This window comes from Lemur catta, chromosome 5 (genome assembly GCF_020740605.2).
Source record: "Lemur catta isolate mLemCat1 chromosome 5, mLemCat1.pri, whole genome shotgun sequence".
Taxonomy (NCBI): Eukaryota; Metazoa; Chordata; class Mammalia; order Primates; family Lemuridae; genus Lemur; species Lemur catta.
This window is the reverse complement of record NC_059132.1, coordinates 53,598,595-53,604,737: the sequence shown is the minus strand read 5'-3', so window position 1 is coordinate 53,604,737 and position 6,143 is coordinate 53,598,595. Positions and strand designations below refer to the sequence as shown.

General features: G+C 43.5%; 1 non-coding gene across 1 annotated transcript; it reads right to left on the bottom strand.

Annotated features, from left to right (window-relative positions):
• Positions 1-3,102: 3,102 nt before the first annotated feature.
• Positions 3,103-3,209, bottom strand: LOC123638999. The gene has a single exon (XR_006735568.1). It is a non-coding gene; the product is annotated as a U6 spliceosomal RNA (small nuclear RNA).
• Positions 3,210-6,143: the final 2,934 nt, after the last annotated feature.

Below are 6,143 nucleotides of genomic sequence, written 5' to 3'. Positions count from 1 at the left end.
TGGGTTAGGTAAGGCCAGCACAAATCACTCTCTTTTGGCTAAAGTGTAGGCTGAGGGAACCCGATAGTTGGCCAGGTCAACTTCCCACTCCCTTCATAATATTTTTCAGCTGTAAAATCAGGTATATGGAGGTATTATCCTTTATAGTACTGAGGATAGTATAACAATGATGATTATTATCATTCTTATTTGTCAAAGTATTATACTCAGGATTCACCATGAGTCATTTTGAAGAGCAAAGATTAGAATTTTCAACTTGATATCTTCCAACTCCATTTCAGGCAGAGGAAGTTCTTCACTGGGCAGAGTCACCAAACTGTGGCTTTCTAGGCAATTTTGAGTTTTATTTTTGACTTACAATATTACAGCCAGTTTTCACATTGTTTACTTACCTGTCTCCTTTATGTCTGTATGTACCAGTTCCCAAGGATGGACAACATCCACAATTTGCTTCCTAGATCATAGATGAGTTTAGCCATAGAAAGGAATCTCTGATGTGTGATAGAAATCTACTAGATTCACTTGACAAAGTATTGCTAGATTTCTCTCTACCTTGCATCCTGATGGTCTTAGGATTCCTGGTCTTGAAGTGAAGGGAAGCGCTGGCCTTGTTTCCCTGTCCTTCGGCCAGGTCATCTCTTCTCTAGAGTACTAAACGTGCAAGGTGTCACATGGGAACTCAGATATAGCCCCACAAAGCTGAAGTACCAAAATGTTTAAACAACTCAACAGTGAAGGAGTGAGCCTACTTCTTAGCATCCATCCAAGTTGTTGGTTTGTGCATGAAGTCACAGATGCCTTGTCAGGGAGCCATCACTTCTGTCCACGTGTGAGCCATTTCTGACTCTGAGATGCTCTCTGCCCAGACTTCAGAAGGGTTATACCTCCAGTACAGTGTTTTTACCAAATGTCTGCCCTTATTCTTAATATTCAGACAGACATTTGTGGCCTAAAGAAAGTTGTCTAGGGAAGAAATCTCCCTTGTCCCCCTGCCACCCCCCTTCCTTCATCAGTATTCATTTTTCTGGTTAAGCAGATTCAGTGACATATGAACAAAAAAGAGGGAGGTGCTGCTTGGAATATGGGAATTGTCAGGGAAGTGGGCCACGGGATTCTTGAGTGATGGGATTTTTCTGACTCTCCTATAGCATCTGTCATGTTGTAATGTAGTGACCTATTTGCTTTTCTGTCTGACTGACCTGATTAAGAGCTGGAGGGCAGGGATCGTGCCTTGTTCATCTTGTATCTCCAGCGCCAACCGAATTTCCAGAAGCTGCTTTTCTCCAAAGTACAATAATTCAACTCCAATTCGGGGGTGAGTGGCATTACTAGAAGAGAGTATAGTGGGTCAAATGGTGGCCACCCCCAAAAGGTGTGTTTGCATCCTAATCCTCAGAACCTGTGAATGTGGCCTCATTTGGAAAACAAGGTCTTTGCAGATGTAATTAAGTTAGGGATCTCAAGGTGGGATCACCCTGGATTATCCAAATGGGTCCTGAATCCGATGACAAGTGTTTTAAAGAGACAGAAGGGAATACATGGCGAGAAGAAGGCCATGTGGAAATGTAGGCAGAGATTGAAATGATGCAGCCACAAGCCTGGGAACACCTGGAGCTGCCAGATGCTGGAAGAGGCAAGGAAAGATTCTCCCCTAGAGCCTTCCAAGGGTGCGTGGCCCTGCCAAAGCCTTGATTTCAAACTTTGGGCCTCCAGAAGTCTAAGAGAGTTTTAAGCCCCCAAGTTTATGGTAATTGTTGTAGCAGCCATAGGAAATTAACACAGAGGGTCACCTGCCTTCAAGAAAAGCCGTTAAAACCAACATAGAGCTTGGCTTACAGCACTGGAAAGAAGAGACTAGGAAAAGGCTAGACGAAGGATTTCTGTTGGCAGAGCCCAGGGAATATGTGGCAAGAGAGGCCAAGAGGGGCAGATCTTAACTTTCAGGGGCCTTGAAGAGCTGAAAGAAGTTTCAACGAGGCTGAAGAGCTGCTGTAGCAAGAGCTTATAACTCACCATGATCGCATAATTTCGACCTGGAGCATATGCTGCAGTATATATTGAAGTTGACCAGAAAAATACTTAAAGGCTTTGAGCATGGGAGAGAGAAGTACCTCCGAGGAGGAGGGGGTGTGGGTGTGGGAAGGATGTTCATTTCTCCAGGCCAGGCCTTTGGGAAACCATCTTTTGCCAGTACCAGGAGATGATAGAAAAGGACGTGGGCAAGGAAGGTTTTTCCTCCCAAGTAAGCAAGGATAACAAACCATGTGGGATGTCCTGTCCTCTACAGCCTGAGACCCTGCTGCCTCATGGGGACTCCGCCCTCATTCATGAGGACAGTGGGGCCCCGATGGCACTTTGAAGAGCCGAGCTTCCTTCTTTAGAGACAAGCGTGGCACACAGCAAGGAAATGTCAGCGATGTCCTCGGGACCAGGGCCAAGCCAGAGGGGGAAGACTGTTTGCTGTCACAGAAGGATGAATGGGAGGCACTGGAACGTCAGGCAGTATACTGGGGTGGAGCGTGCCCTGGACCCACTGTCAGGAGATCCAGGCTATTGCTGCTCCGACTCCACCACGTAGGAGCTGAATTACTTTGCAGGAGTAACTTAGCTTCCTTGTCCTCACTGTGAGAAAGCTAGATCACCTTCAAGGTCTCTGTAACTCCAAGATTCTATGATTACTGCCCAGCTATTGAATGAAATGGATTCAGCCTGTGGAAGAGTCTTGTTGCTAAGTCACCCAAACTAATATGGAATGATTTCTGACATATACCCCCTCCCACCAAAAACAAAACAAAATAAGGTGAAATATAGAATAAAACAAATACGATATGACATACATGGAAATTATATTCCTGAGAAAGGACTACATGATTATAGTGTGGATGGTCAATGAATGAAAGTTGAATGAATGAATGGGTAAGGGTTGGTTCCCCCTTTTACTAAAACTCTAATCTAATCTAATCTAATCTAGCATAATATAATATATCATGAAAAGTATAACCTTAAGAGAAGGGCTGCAGGATTGTAACATGATGCAGTATGGGCATTCAATGAATGAATGTTGAAGAAATGAGTGGGTGAGGGACGTAAAGGGATTTTTTAAAAAATGTGGACTGTTTCATGAATTTGCATGTCATCCTCGCCCAGAGACCATACTTATATTCTCTGGATCATTCCAACTTCAGAATATGTGCTGCCAAAGTGAGCACTGGAAAAGGGTTTTAAGTATTTTTGCTAAATAATATCCAAGTCTCATTTCAGTCAGTTATTTGTATGATGATGAAATTTATTTTGTTTAGCTGTATCTATCAGAAGTGACTTGTAGGTGAGACCCATATCAGCTCTTCCTTCTTTGTCTGCCAAATCAGCTAAGGCAGTCTTTTGCCACAGTAGTGGTTAGTTTGTGTTGAGCACAGACTTACTTCATCTGTGCTGTGGGCTACACGGAAAGCCGAAGATAAAGGGCTGGCTTGAATCTATTTAGGGATCATGGTGTTTTACTCTTCAGTATTTTCCATGTTCTTTCCTTGGCCTATGGTATCCCCTGACCTTACTAGTCATGCCTTGTTTACTTATTTCATCAAAGGAATTGAGAGTGACAAATTGCTTCCAAACTTTCCTTATTTCTGGGGTAAAAGATCTTTATTTCACTTATAAGAATAAGCAACAATTATGACACGATGCACTTTATAATGGAGATTGCCAGCTTTCTCATAAAATGACCAAGCTGTAAGACAGACAGGGCAATCTCAAGGTGATGGCAGGAGGCCAGGCCAGGTAGCAGCAAACATGCCTGTCCACCTGGCCTGCAGTGCGGTGGCACCTGGCAGAAGCTGACTTGGAGTCAGGCCTGCTGTCCTTTGTCGCCAGTGTCATTCCTACGTAAAATTCTCAACAGGCCTTTTAACACACCCTGTCACTGTCCTGATACCAGTCTCTCCTCCTATGGCAGGTGCTGAGTGTGTGTTCAGCTCTAATGAGATTGGTTTTGGCAGCCCCTTCTCCCCACCTCCTGGCGCCCCCTCCACCGAGCCCTACTGGAGGGGCACCTGCTATCGAGCACACCGCCAAATTACATGCAGGCTGGATACACACCCACATGCTACAGGCTCACACATGTCTTCATCACACTCCTGGAAAAACAAAAACAAAGACAAGAAACTTGTGTGTGCCTTTGGCCGAGTGAGATGAAGCTTTCACTGCTCCAAATTCTGGAAGTTTGTGTGATGAGCTGGAATAACCACACTCCACCCATTAAGGAGCCACGAGGATTTACATCTTGTTTGGACAATGGGTGGCACATATTTGGGTCAAGAAAATCTATGTAGAGGGCAAGAGAGCTGGAAAATTCATTCGATCATTCATTCATTCATCTTAAAAGTCCCAGAAACTGTGGGTGTCTGAAGATGTTAAATAACAGTTTCTGCTTTTCCTCCCTCCACTCTCTCCCTTTTTCATACAATCTAAAGAACGAAGCAGATGTGCGTAGATATAATTTTAACAGCATGAGAAATGCCGTAGTTGAGGAACAAACCAAACGTTACCGGGGCACTGAAGAAACACCATGTAACTGCCTGCAGATGGCCAGGAAGCCTTTTGAAGAGGGCGATGTTTGATCTGAGTCTTACAGAGTAAAAAGGGTTTGTCAATCTGGATATAAATTAACTTGGCTCTCTGTCATTTGTCCCTTTCTTCCTGATTGTCATGCCAGCTTGTCAAGAGCAGGAGCTGTGTGTCCAGCTTCTTTATATAGTGGGAGCCTGGCCCAGTGCCTGGCACATGGGAACCACTTGACGTATTTTAGCGGAATAAATGAACAAATCTAAAAGTGACAGGTACTGAGACTCTTTATGTGGTACACAGTGGCTAGTCATGGTCAAGATCTCCTTTTGGTTTTAGATGACAGCAGGAAGGATAATGCTGGCAATTATACAGGGTACACAAAGACTAGGGGACCTAGATGCTGTCCACGTGGGGCCTGGTAGAAAGCGACCCATGTCTAACCATGGGTACAGAGTCAACTAACTGTGGCTATCCACGTCTGGACAATAGAAAACCACCACTTCACCTCTCTGGTTTAGGAGGTGGACTTCCAACTGGCAAACTCTGCCTAACGCATGGTTCCTTGGAGGCCCTGCCTCTCTCTCTAGGTCCTGGACTGTGTGTGGATGACAAGGGATTGACCACACTGATTGTGATATGGATCAGAATGATGAAAAAGACAACGATGACAACTGACTGTCTCTTCCTAAGTTTCCCTGTCTTCTGTTGCCTTTTCACCTGCAGAGCATGGTCTTATAAACACAGAAGGCCCAGGAGCTTCAGAAACATGGTGTTTGCTCATTCAGCCTCAATTCTTAGCCTACTTGCCAAGAATTCCCAACAAAGAAGGAAGAGAACATCAGGATGACCAATCTGAGGCTTCCCATCAGCATGAGGTCATCAGAGTTTTCCAGGACTTGAATTAGGGGGCGTGGGAGACAATGTGTTGAAACAAAAACAGCTCAGGCTAGAAATCAAAAACCATTCCTTCTAGTTCCAGCCCTATTTCATTGACCAGTGAATGACCTTCAGCAAGTTACTTAACTTCTCCGGGGTACAGTTCTCTCGTCTGTTTCTGAAATCTAGCACTCAAAATCATTATATATTTTTATTTAGCTGAGACTGAATATATATACACAACATACCTGTATAGCAAATATAATTTTCCAAGTAGGAATAAAGAATATTATTTTTCAAAAGCCATGGGCTTATAAATATTTTGTAGACTGCACATTATTTGCAACCATTCCTACGTTTAGCAGTATCTATGTAGAGTGTGCTCTTTCTAAAGGGGCAGAGGTATTCAATGGTGATACTCTATAGCTAAAGTAAAAAAAAAATGTATTGCAGTGCTATGCGATTGGTCCTAGGGCCTGTCTTTTCCAAAACAGAGGAGCTAGTAGCCTAGATGTCTGATTTCAGAGATGCCAAAAATCAGCTCTTTTATTCATCAGCTGATATCTTTCATTATGCAATTGGATTTTGAATTGAAATACAAATACGAACTTATAATATTAGCATTAAATAAGTACCGATTGATTTAATTCATACTATGGTATAAATGACTGATATCAGACCCTATCCTCCAAGTGTGTTTTAAG